General features: G+C 38.9%; 1 protein-coding gene across 3 annotated transcripts in view; it reads right to left on the bottom strand.

Annotated features, from left to right (window-relative positions):
• Positions 1–11,904, bottom strand: part of atp2b1a (ATPase plasma membrane Ca2+ transporting 1a) — an 84,109-nt gene extending 72,205 nt beyond the window's left edge. For all 3 annotated transcript variants that reach the window (XM_088348538.1, XM_088348539.1, XM_088348540.1), the window contains exon 1: positions 11,797–11,904. The gene's annotated coding sequence lies outside the window, so the exon portion shown is untranslated. The remainder of the gene's footprint in view (positions 1–11,796) is intronic.
• Positions 11,905–13,384: the final 1,480 nt, after the last annotated feature.

Raw genomic sequence — 13,384 nt, 5'->3', positions numbered from 1 at the left:
CCGATGTATTTCAGCCCTTAGACACCACCTCTATGAGGGTGTAGTTTGCATAACGCCTTAATGTTTCCACTTCATTGATAAAGCAGTTTCATACAAACCAATGACGATGACATCAACAAGCATCTTATCTGAATTCAGGACGCATTGTTGCTATGCAACTTCAAAATTACAAATCAATTTACTCCATATGAGAATATCAGTTTTGAATAAAACATTGCGTTGAGGCAAATCCTTCATAGGGTCATTTTATGGTTGCGATTTTCCTTTTTTTCAAAAGCATTAAAAGACAGAGCTCAGCAATTTTTATGTTATGCTCACGGAAAACATGGCACACGTGTAGGAAAAGGTACTCATTGACACAGTGAAATGTTATTTTTAGACTGAGAGGAGCCGCTTGTGTCGAACGAGGCGGCTTTGGAGTGGGGCTTCGATTCCATGTGATCACACTGGATACTACACGACTGAGAACAGAGCGTCGTTTGATATCATCGGGGAAATCGGCACAAGTGTGCCACTTCTACCTGCCTACACCTAATATGTAACGAGTCGGTATTACAAATGTGAGTTCCGAACGGGATCTTGACGCGGACGAGGAGCGTCAAGTGACACTGGAGGGGCTTTCAGCAATAAGTGGAACAAAGACCGAGTCACAGCTACGTCAGGCCTTGCTGTTGACTGGGGCTGCAGTGAGCGACTATTCACAGTCTATATGAAGGATTCATTTTTCATAAATCTAGCATTAAGGTACATTGAAAAATACTTTTGCTGAGCATAATACTTATCTAAAACCAATTATGCGCAGTGCTTGGTCAGATAAAACCATGAATAAACCCTTGTCCATTTTTAGGGACAGGAAAAGGATTAAAATTAAGCAATAAATGTGTATCCCTGGAAACCAACAACAAGCTAATTAGCAGTAGGGGAAGATTAAATAAAACAAATAAGTGCAGTTTTTTAAAGTACAGTGGAACCTCGGTTTTCGAACGCCTCTCAGTTCGAACAAATCGGTTCTCGACCAAAAATTGAGAAAAAAAAAAGAGTTCGAACGCCGGTACGCTAGGGGCGATGCTGAGCGGCGTACGAGTGTAGATTGCCCCCACCCCCTCGTGAAGAACTGTTGTCACGGCAACGCGCACTCCTTCTCTGCTTTCGTTTTTCAAAAGCGGTGAAGGGAGTGTTTTAACTCCTAATTATGCCTCGGAAGAAGGTTGGTGCAAGCAGCAATGTTGCTACAGGTGAAAAAAGAGGAGTAGTGCGTACAACTACTGCATTTAAGAAAGAGGGGGCGGCAGTAGCTCAGGAGGTAGAGTGTTCGTCTTGGTATCAAGGGATCGCAGTTCAAATCCCAGCTTGTCCGTGTTACATATCGAAGTGTCCTTGGGTAAGACACTGAACCCCTAATCCCCCCAATAAGCAGGTTAGCGCCTTACATGGCTGCACGGCCGCTATTGGGAAAATGTGGAGCACATTGTAAAGCGCTTTGGGAAGTCATTGACTTGAAAAACGCTATATAAATGCAGATCATTTCATTTCAAAAAAATAATAGCAAAATATGAAGAAGGTGTGCGAGTTTAATAATAATAATAATAGAATAATAATGATAGAATAATAGTCTGAAAAATAGTCTGTGTAATATAGTGTAATAACCTGTGAAGCCCTTTGAGACTCTTTGTGATTTAGGGCTGTACAAAAATAAAATGACTTGACTTGAGTTTCCGTTCTTTCAGGAATACAGCATGGCTTCTGCAGACAACCGCCAAGGTAAGAAATCCTACTCATAATTCTTTTCTTTATCCTTTAACTGCTCACCACTTGTTGTGGAGACCCGGGTGCTAAATGACCTGATTTTTTTATTTTTACACGTTCATGTTAGCGTAATCTTTCGTACGGAAGATTACGCTAACGCGAACGTACGATTAGCCTGGGTTAGCTTCATGTTTACTTTCGTGGTAAACATTTAGGGTGTTGGAACCGATTAAAACAATTTTACATTACTTTTAATGGGAAAAAACGACTTCGGTGATCGTACAAATCGGTTTTCGTACAAAGAAATGGAACGGATTATGGTCGAGAACCGAGGTTCCACTGTACATTCAGTGGTCTACTGCAAAACCTGCAACACAAGTACCTAAAAATTCTTAACAGTCTGAAATCGAACAGTATTACTGAAGTTTTTCGTATTTACGTTTTCACAACAGACGTTTGTTTTTGGACCGCACCAATTTTATTTCAAATACGTTTGTCAGGCAGAGTCTAGCATAACGCTTAAGAATATAATATACCTTTATTATCATTGTTACAAAATGGGTTGAACATATTGTGACAACGAAATTGGACGTGGCACTCCAGTTTCACATTTTACTGAGAAAATTTAAAAAAAGTTTTGGGATCGTAATAGTGCAATATGCGGTAGTGCAAAATAGGCAACATTGTGCAAAGTGAGCTTAGGCATGAATACAATTTTACATCTGTACGAGGTAGTGTGTTTGCAAGAGTTTCAGTTTTTTGTGCGGTATGTGTTAAGGGTAGTGATGGCTCTGGGGAAGAAACTATCTCTGAGTTTGTTTTTGTTTTGTGTGACCTGTAGCGTCTGCCAGAAGGCAGCAGGTCAAAGTCCTTGATGTTTTCTGCTCTGCTGAGGTAGCGAGAGCCGGCAATGTCCTCCAGACTGGGTAGAGAGCAACCAAGCTGTTTTTTTATTGCTATATATGCATACAAAATGTAGATCGAATCGGTTTGAATGTTACTCGAATCGTACAGAGGCGAGTCAGACTCTGTTTTATTAAACTGTCCGACGTGCTTGGTACTGGCACTTGATGTTGACGCCGTTAATATCTTCATGTTCTGTTACCGCTAGAGACAGAGACTCTATTGCGCATGAGCCACTATCAGCAGAGATTATATATTTATGTAGAGATGCCTTACTCTGTTGGAAAAACATGTCAGGCGACAATAGTCGACAACGGACTTAAACTTCGACTAATCGTTGCAGCCCTACTGTGGACAGCCAGCTGGTACAAAGAAGGATCTAATTTATTTTCCATTTAATCTTGAATCACTGCAACTGTTCAAAGGCCTCGGGGCAGAGTGCCACAATGTGGGTTCTGTTGGCTTATATAAATCATTAAACACGCTCTGTGGTACCGTAGGCCGAGCAAGATGCCAAACATAACACTTAAAGGATAGTAATAGTAACAAAAATCCAAATAGTAAAATAAACATTTATATTTTATTATTTACAAAAAAATGAAAGCTCCACAGTCACTTCTGCTTATATTTTCTTAAAGGTAGGGTGCATCATTTGAGGTGTCCTAAGAAAGTTGAAAGTAAATATTTTGTCTTAAGTATAAGTAAACTTTGTCCAACTGAGTTCAAAGAGCTCTTATGGTTTTTTTCCTACCTCACCTATCTGCTCCTATCTTACTTTTAGAAAAGGCGTTCGGGCAGAGCACATTAGGCAGCAATGGGGGGGGGACGAGAAAGGTGGGAGAATGTAGGGAGAGTGTTGAGTGATTTCAATTTTTGTTAGTGTAGCATGAAAATGCTGAAAGAGGATACAATGATGACAAGCCAGGAGATGGCAATAGCGAGTAACAAAGTTCCAAATTCCGTACAGCACTTTAAATGATGTATTTCTTTTACAATTTCTCAATGCTTTTAACGGACAGAAAATATAAACTTTCTTCCTAAAACGTAACCCTGAACAAAACACACGCTACATTATTTTTCTGATATTGTATTTTAGTTAATGCACATTTTCTATTGCAATTAATTAATTTAGTATTACAATGTTGAAAGCTCAAGAAGTCATCCAAAAATTGATGGCGTAACCAGTCCAATCAGAAAAATGTTATGATGTTTTCTCTGGAAATACGATTTAATGAATACTGTAGTGTGATGTTGAGTGTACTCTCTTCTGCATTCTTTAAAAAAAAAAGTGAATATTAAAACCTTATTTACATGCAACGTTTACATAAAAAGTAAGTTTATAATGCAGTCAACATTGCTTGCAACGAGATTAGACATGGCACTCCAGGCTAAACAATTAAGTAATAATAACTTAAAGGAAAAACAAGGTAAAAGAACGTCACAATAGTGCTTGGACACTGGCCTAAGTTGTAATAAAAGTGGATAGTTATAAAAATGAAAATTTGATTTTTCAATACTGATTTATTAAAACTACTAACATTTATGATCATCTTGTCACGTCACTGGAACTCTCAGACTTCTTTACTCGCTTTGTACTGTATCAAACGATATCTTAACTCAGGGTTTGTACACCCTTTTCATGGCCAAATTTATGTGAATGGTGTATTTTCCAGAGACAAATATATACATCTGCAATTTACATATGCAGTTTTTAATCTTGCATGTGCATTTATCGATACATATGTTTTTAGATCTCGCATGAATCCCAAATATATTTGTGGAACTGAATAATGCTAGACATCACATGCAGAAAATGACATTAATATGTAGCTTACATTTTCAGTTGCAGGAAGTTCTTCCTGTAACAATCTACCACTGGGAAACGCTACATTCGGTTTTTAATCTTGCAGGTTTATTTATCGATACATATGTTTTTAGATCTCGCATGAGTCCCAAATATATTTGTGGATCTGAATAATGCTGGACACCACATGCAGAAAATGACATTAATATGTAGCTTACATTTTCAGTTGCAGGAAGTTCTTCCTGTAACAATCTACCACTGGGAAACGCGACATTCATTTGTACTCATGGTCCATAAAAATGTCCATACACATTTTAGAGGGCGTTTAGGTGTAGCATGCACCTGTCCTCTTGGACGCGACTCATAGATGACGCTTCATAAGACAATGCCATACAAACTAACACCAGCTGCCGTTAAGGGAAGAAGAAAAGCAATGGCAAGGCAAAGCCAATAAAAAGCAATGTCGGCAATAAGTTCAAGCGGGCTTGTTGAGAAACATGGCAATCATTTCAAACATTTACAAGCACTGTTCAATCCGTGAAAACACATTAAAATTCAAGCATTTTCAAGGATGTCAATCCATCTTATTAAACCTGTTAAAATTGTCAATATTGTCATAAGTAATCTTAAAAGAACAGAGTTAAACCAATAGCATGTGACTTCGTCCTGAAATTGTGATAGTGGACATTGGTCAGTGTGCACAATGCAATGCTTGTTCAGCAACGCCTTTAATAGCTGTCATTCCATGACGCAATGACCAAAGATAACTGGAAGAGTGACACACGTTTCATCATCCCCCAGGGCCAATTGACTTTGAGGGTTACATATGTATTTCAGCAATAAAAGAATGAAACCACGCCGATGTCGGCGCATCATTAACACCGCCTTGCGCTGTTTAATTGGATAAACGGTGATCCCTTCATCCCCACGCCAGAGAGGGGCTGAGCAACTGCAGCCCACATTAACTTGGTGGCTTGTAAGGTAAGGTGGTGTAATGCAAAATAGTAGGGTTGTACAATAATTAGCGAGCCTAAAGTTATAGGACCGATAACAGCAAAATATGACATCACAGTTATCGGCCTGATAGAAAAAACATTGAACTGATAATGATCGTATTTTCCAGACTATAAAAAGTCAAGTCATGTTAATCTGTATGGCCCTTAATCACAGAGTCTCAAAGGGCTGCAAAGACCACAGATGATTGCAAACCACAGACTATTATGACACCAAGGGGCCTTTTATAGTACTCAAACACTAATTTAAGTCAAGTCATGTTTATTTGTATAGCCCTTAATCACAAAGAGTCTCAAAGGGCTGAACAGATCAGACTATTGCAAACTACAGAATAATAGGACTCCCCTGATCTAAAACCTACATGAGGGCAAATAATACACAGATGTGGTCAACATAAATTATAGGTTATTCATATGTTATCGAATGGAAGTGTGTTTTAAGCTTAGATTTAAACATTTCCACTTAGGTTGCGGATCGAATCTCAGGGGGAAGAGCATTCCCCAGCACCAGGGCCCCGATTGGAGAACGCTCTTGAACCTGCGGATCTCTTCTTGGATCTTGGGATCACTTGTAGACCAGCATTTTCAGACCAAAGGCTCCGGACCGGAACATAGGGGGAAATTAAATCTGAGAGAGATGAGGAAGTCCATGCAAGATTTTGTATGCTACCAACAGAACCTTGAAATCACATCTTAAGCTAACAGGGAGCCAATGCAGGTTAGCTAAAATCGTGGTAATGTGATCAAACTTTCCTGTCTTAGTAAAAGCCTCGCTGCAGCATTTTGGGAGACCGGAGAGTAGTGCATTACAGTAATCGAGACGGGAAGTAACAAACGCGTGACTTATAATCTCCGCATCCGACTGAGACAGCAAAGGGCGAATTTTAGCAATATTGCGAAGATGGAAAAAAGCTGTTCTAGTAATATTCTTAACGTGTGTTTGAAAGGACAGATCGGGGTCAAATATGAGACCTACATTTTTCGAATGAGTCACTCTGGGTGATATTGTGCAGAAATTTGAAAGTGTTGCTTATGCACCGAAGAATACGGTAGAAAAATTGGATATACAAAGTTACCATTAAATGCTACTGCATACAGTAACTGTCCTGCCTTTGAGAAACATATAGAATGGTCTTTGAGTGCCATCTTGTGGATTACATGTTATTTGTGGCAAAACGAAACAAAACAGAAGTGCAGAATTTGGACAGCAGCTCAGAAGCTAACATTCGAACTCCAATTGATAAACCTCTTTGTTGTTGCTTTGGACAATAATTGAAACTTATTGTGATAACTTGAATCAAGTTTTTGTAGACAAAGTACTATAGTTTAGCATGTCCAATCTTAGCTTAGAGCTACTATATAGTGCAAGGAGCATCTAGTTTGATATCAATTTAAAAAACAATAGCATCTTAGGTAGATGGCTTGCTAAAAAGATAGCTAGAAAAGGTAGCTCAAAGAGTAAAAATCCATCTAGATATAGCCAGATAGAAAGCTAAAAACCAAGCTAGATAACTAGTTAGTTAGAAAGGAGGCCTAAATTTAGTTGGGTAACAAGCAAAAAAGAAAAAAAGTAAGCTAGAAAACATGCAAAAAAATTGTAAAAAGCTCCCTAAATAGCTAAAAAGGTCAAAAGATAGCTAGCTACAAAGCTTAAAAGGTAGCCAGATAGCTAAGTAAAAATAAACAGCACATTTTCTTGATCATTGGAATTTAGTTTGTTGTATTTCTTGTCAAATAAAAAGATGACTAAATGTTTTATTAATACACGAATAAATTCTCATTCTACTTTCTTAATTCGTTAAAATAAATATCAATACTTGAATAACGTTTTTTTGTTCATGAAGCCCATGAACTGAAATTCATTTAACTTAATTTATAAAAAAAATTCATGTTATCATGAATGTATTTCTTTTTTTTACCAGGTTTATTAATAAAAAAATATGGTTAACTACTCAGTAAACCAATAAAAAAGTAATAATTTCACTCGAAAATCAAAACGACCCGACACCGGTGGGCCATTTCCAGAACAGGTCCTCAACTGTCCTTAGGGGGCACCCTGGTGCCCGCAGGCACCACAATGAAGACCCCTGGAATCGAGCGTATCTGTATAGTTAGCAAGTTACCGGCAGTTTTTTTGTACTTTATTTTGAAGTTTTACGGCAACCTTAAAAGGGTCATGGCTGAGGTCATAATACGAATAAACAGCAACTGGAGAAAAAAAGACGGGTTATTCGGGACGCTGTTCACAGTATAAATTAATTTTAGTGATGAAACCAATGCGGATGGTAATTAACGTTCTATGAAATAAGTTATTCTCATTTAAATATATATGTTTATTTTTAATGGAACAATAGCTATGGTTTTAGGTTTCATTCCATGAGCCTTATAGTCCAGTGTGCCTTATATATGAAAATCTCAAAATACTATTTTTGGGAGTGAGCCTTTTAATATGGTACACCTTATTTTGCAAAGATTATGTTATTAACTTGAAGTCCTGTATATAGTTTTTCTCCTTTGTTAATTAATGATAGTTTTTGGGGGGTTATTTTGGTCTGTGCTAAGATAAAAAGCCACAAACTATTATTAAAATAATCTCACCGGATGAAGTTGTTTTTTTGCCAATGCAATGTGCGCCATTCAGTATTGGAGCACTTGTATGTGTTTAAAAGTGACGTATTTTCTCATTATGTCATATTTTTGCTACTATTTCCAAAAGACGTTTTGTTTTTTTTTAATATATTTTTTCCATGTTAAATATTCAATTCACACTTAAAAAAACAAAAATGGTCTTTTTAGAAAAGCAGTGATAATATGCAAATTCTATAACGTATTTAAGTCAATATCATGGTGCTCATAACAATCTTATTACTATTGCTTTTACAGATATTAATGACAAGCATTGATTGATTGATTATATTTTGAGTCTCTCCGACACGAGACTTGTTAACTGGAAATGTAGGGTTTTATTTTAATTGTATGGAATAATAAGGACACAAAAAATGGATTTTGTGTGTTTTCCAAATATAACATGCTCTGAAAATGCTGGTCTACTAGTGATCCCAAGAGCCAAGAAGAAAACCGCAGGTTCGAGAGTGTTCTTCATTCGGGCCCCGGTGCTGTGGAATGCTCTTCCCCCTGAGATTAGATCTACAACCTCAGTGGAACTGTTTAAATCTAGGATTAAAACATAGTTCTATTCTATATCTTATGAATGACCTATATTTCATGTTGACAGTATCTGTGTATTATTTGTTATTGTAACATCCGTTGCAGCCTGGTCATCCTGGAAGGGGGATGACCTCATGTGCGGTCCCTTCAAGGTTTCATTTTCCTCATGTTGATGTTTTTGAGTTTTTCCTTGCCCTCATGTAGGTTTTAGATCAGGGGATGGTGTCATAATAGTTTTTAGTTTGCAATAATCGGTGGTCCGTGCAGCCCTTTGCGACCCTTTGTAATTAAGGGCTATACAAATAAACATGACTTGACTCACCCTGAAGTTTTTGAGTTTTTCCTTGCCCTCATGTAGGTTTCAGATCAGGGTATGGTATAATAATAGTCTGTAGTTTGCAATAATCTGTGGACTGTGCATCCCTTTGAGACTCCTTGTGATAAAGGGTTTTACAAATAAACATGACTTAAATTGACTTAAAAAAGGGTATTGCTTGCCAGTTTCGAGAGGCAAAATTGTAGTTATCAGAAATGTTGGGAAAAAACAGTTATCGTTGCATCCCTGGAAAAAAGCTATCAATCAAGGTCAATAAGAGAAAGTTAACACACATAATGAGGATCCAGCATAGTGGAGGATGGATTGGGGGCAGATAAAGAGGATATTCCGAAATAAGGAGGTTGAGCTTTGTAATGCCACGTTTGGTAATAGGATTCAAGTGTCATACTCTGTTTAACACTGCAGGTGATCAGTTAAGTCGCCTAAACGGGCTTGGTGGTCTCAAGGAGAGAGAAAAACTGGTAGGTACTGAATATGAAAACACCGAAAGCAATAAAAATGCAAAAACAAGTTTTAAATGCGGCCAACGTCGAAGCTACGCAGCACGCATTTAAGGTCTTGAATTATCTTCTACATCACATATGTCTAACTCAAGGCCCACTGGCCAAATGCCCGCCACATCGTTTCACGTGAACCGCGAGAAAATACCGAGTAGCAGAAGAGAAAGATGAGCTGCATGAAGTCAAACAATGACTTGATTTAAATATGTCCACCGGATTGTACCAAAGCCAAGCGTCACTCGCAAAGCAGTAGATGTATTTGCTGACTTACTATTAATCAACCAGAGAACAGTTCTTCTTGATGTTCCCGACTTAAAAGGCATGGATAATATATATGAAATCTAACGACAATGTCTCCTCATTCAGATAAACATTCTCATAAAAAAGGTGAAAAACTCTAAAACCATTTTCTGAGCCTTCGCTCTAAAAATGCTGGTCTACTAGTGATCCGAAGAGCCAAGAAGAGATCCGCAGGTTCAGGGCGTTCTCCATTAGGACCCCGGTCCTGTGGAATGCTCTTCCCCCTGACATTCGATCTGCAACCTCAGTGGAAATGTTTAAATCTAAGCTTGTATTCTATAGCATATGAAAAACCTATATTTTATGTTGACAATATATGTGTATTTGCCCTCATGTGGGTTTTAGATCAGGGGATGGTGTCATAATAGTCTGTAGTTTGCAATAGTCTTTGATCTGTGCAGCCCTTTGAGACTCTTTGTGATTAAGGGCTATTCAAATAAACATGACTTGACTTGACTTAAATTAGTGTTTGAGTACTATAAATGCCCCTTTACAGTTTGAATGAATTTCTCCAAGTTTAAATAAACTCTATAGGAAATGACTTAAATTGATGCTTTGCTTTTTAATTTTTTAACAATTGCACAATTGGCATTAGCTCAGGAGGTAGAGCACTCGTCTTGGGATCAAGAGATCGCAGGTTCGATTCCCGGCTCCTCCATCTTATATGTCGAATTGTCCTTGGGCAAGACACTGAATCCCTAATGCCCCCAATAAGCAGGTCTGCGCCTTGCATGGCTGTTATTGGTGTGTGAGTGTGTGTGAATGGGTAAGTGTGAAGCACATTGTAAAGCGCTTTGAGGGGCTTTCATTGACCTGAAAAGCACTATATAAATGCAGATCTTTTACCATTTAATAAACACAATAGCATACCTGTCAACCTGTACGTTTTTGCCGAACAAAGTACGTTTACTATGCATTTTAAGACGTGTACGACGTACAAGAAAATCTGTACGGAAAAACGCAAATATGTCAATGATGGGTACCATCCGGTATACACAGACTATCACGAATTGGAAAATCAATCAAGTCAAAGGAGTTTGCCGCGGAAGCCTCTATCTCGGTATCGTTTTTTTTTTCGTTGCAAACGAAGCAAACGGTTTGATGCGTTTGCCGCCTGGGGATTTTCCCATCATGCATCATTCCGAGAAAAAAATATGGTGTACGATTATTTTGTATGGGAAAATACGACAGTTTGGACGGGCATGGAGCCGTGGAGGTTGACAGGTATGCAATAGGAAAAATATTGAGGGGGAAACAAACATGTTAAAAAGAGAAAAGCATGTCTAACATGCAAAATGGTAGTGTAGGTAGGTATGCAAGTGTACTTTTGTGACATTATTTAGATGTATTTTTCCCAATGAGGGTTAGGAAATGGCGCTTCAATCCACATTGAATGATAATTGTGAGCCTCCGAAAAGATCCCTCCAGCAAAGGCACACTTTATGTCATTAATTGACTCGTCCGGCCCCCGTGAGATTTTTTTTACCATCATACCCCCGAGGTGAAATACCTTTAAACTCCCTTCCCCATATAAATAAAAAGAAAACGAAGGAAGAATTATTATTGATTTTTTTTTAACACACTAGCCCACGGTTAGCCGCCTAGCTCCCTGGCTTTAGCCAACGCTGATTACAACCATTCCGTTCATGTGACTTTGCCAAACATTTGACAGCTCAGCGCAGCTTAACCCCGGCGGGGAATACGAACCAAGAAGGCGCAACGGAGATTTGATTTGCGGCGCCACGGCTTTAGAAGCCACCGTGGCGGGGGCATCCGGACACAATTTGACCCAATGTCAGTGCCTCATCCGCGGGTAAGGGGGTTAGCCGCGTTAGCTTCCGTGGAAGCTAATCGCCAAGCGACAGCGGTTCGGTGTGTTGGACGCTGCCCGCACAACGAAGCCACTTGCCCGCTTAGAACTTCCACCCGGGGCGGTGTTCGGAGCCAGGGTGAAAGGGCCTGGGCGGTGTATCGTGGTGCCCGGAAAGGGGAATTTAAATGAAAAACGACGGAAAAAACACTTACCCGGTTCTCCGAAGAGCACACGCAGTCCCCGCGTCCCTTTCTCTCTTTCTCTTCCTCAGTCTCAGTGACTCCACCGCTCGCTCCCCTGGACTGAGGTGCTGGCCCCGCCCACTGTGACATCACAGCCACGGCCAAAGAGTGTTTGAAGAAGAGCGAAAAATTGAGATGGATCACCGCCTCGGGCGGGCGCCGAACGCCAAATGGAAAATCGTGTTTCACGGGCGTCGAAATTGATGCACTGATATTTGAGTATCGTTTTGGACGGGATACGCGTAAAAAGGAAAGCGATTAACTGAAATGTAACTATTTAATCAATGGAATGTCAAACATATAGCCTGGTGGATGATTCAAAGAGAGAGAAAGAAAGAGAGAGAGAGAGAGAGAGAGAGAGAGAGAGAGAGAGAGAGAGAGAGAGAGAGAGAGAGAGAGAGAGAGAGAGAGAGAGAGAGAGAGAGAGCAACAGAGAAAGAAAGAAACAAACAAACAGAGAAAGAGTGACAGAGATAGAGAGAGAAAGAAAGAAAGCAAAGAAGAAAGAAACAAAGGGAGGGAAAGAGAGGGAAACAAAAGAAAGAAAGAAAGAAGGAAAGAAAGAAAGAAACAAACAAACAGAGAACGAGAGAGAAGGAAGGAAGGAAGGAAGGAAGGAAGGAAGGAAGGAAGGAAGGAAGGAAGGAAGGAAGGAAGGAAGGAAGGAAGGAAGGAAGGAAGGAAGGAAGGAAAGTAAGAGTGACAGAGAGAGAGGGAGAAAGAAAGAAAGAGAGGGAGGGAGACAAACATAGAGAAAAGAAAGAAATAAAGACAGACAGCTAGAAATAGAGATAAAGCGACAGACAGACAGACAGACAGACAGGAAGGAAGGAAGGAAGGAAGGAAGGAAGGAAGGAAGGAAGGAAGGAAGGAAGGAACGAACGAACGAACGAAGGAAGGAACGAACGAAGGACTGGCGGACAGAAAGGATTAAAAAAAGAGAGGGGGATAAAGAGAGGGAGCGAAAGAGAGAGAAAATAAAGAAAGAAAGAAAGAAAGAAAGAGAAATAAATAAAAATAGAAGACAAGAAAGAAAGAAAGAAATAAAGAAAGAGAAAGGACTTCTGTAGTAATCTTGCAGTAGTATTTTGTAGTAGGAATTTTGTAGTATTTCTGTAGTTTGTTTTTGTAGTATTTTTGTTCTATTTCCATCGTAGGATTTTTGTAGTATCTCTATAGTATTCTTGTAATATTTTCGCTGTCTATTTTTCAGGATTCTTGTTGTTTTCTGCACAAGTATTTTTGAAGGATTTCTCTTGTAAACAACTAAGAAAGATGATAAAAAAAAAGTTGATATTTTTTACTTTGTACATAAAAATGTTTACACAAATAATATTTACACACAGTTTGCTGTGAGTAAATAGTCAAGACATGTATATGTGTAGCCTTTAATCACAAGAAGTCTCAAAGGACTGTACAGATGAGCCTCCACTGATCTAAAATCTGCGGATTTCATCTTGGCTCTTGGAATCACTTAGGCTCCGACCAGGAATATACAGGGGAATCAAAATGAAAAGAAATGAAATGAATTTTTTAATCAAGCTAGCAAATCATAAAG

Source organism: Urocampus carinirostris, chromosome 11, assembly GCF_059441175.1.
Source record: "Urocampus carinirostris isolate Australia breed hairy pipefish chromosome 11, RoL_Ucar_1.0, whole genome shotgun sequence".
Classification (NCBI taxonomy): Eukaryota; Metazoa; Chordata; class Actinopteri; order Syngnathiformes; family Syngnathidae; genus Urocampus; species Urocampus carinirostris.
Note: the sequence above shows the minus strand (reverse complement) of the source record. Positions and strands in the feature narration are given on the sequence as shown.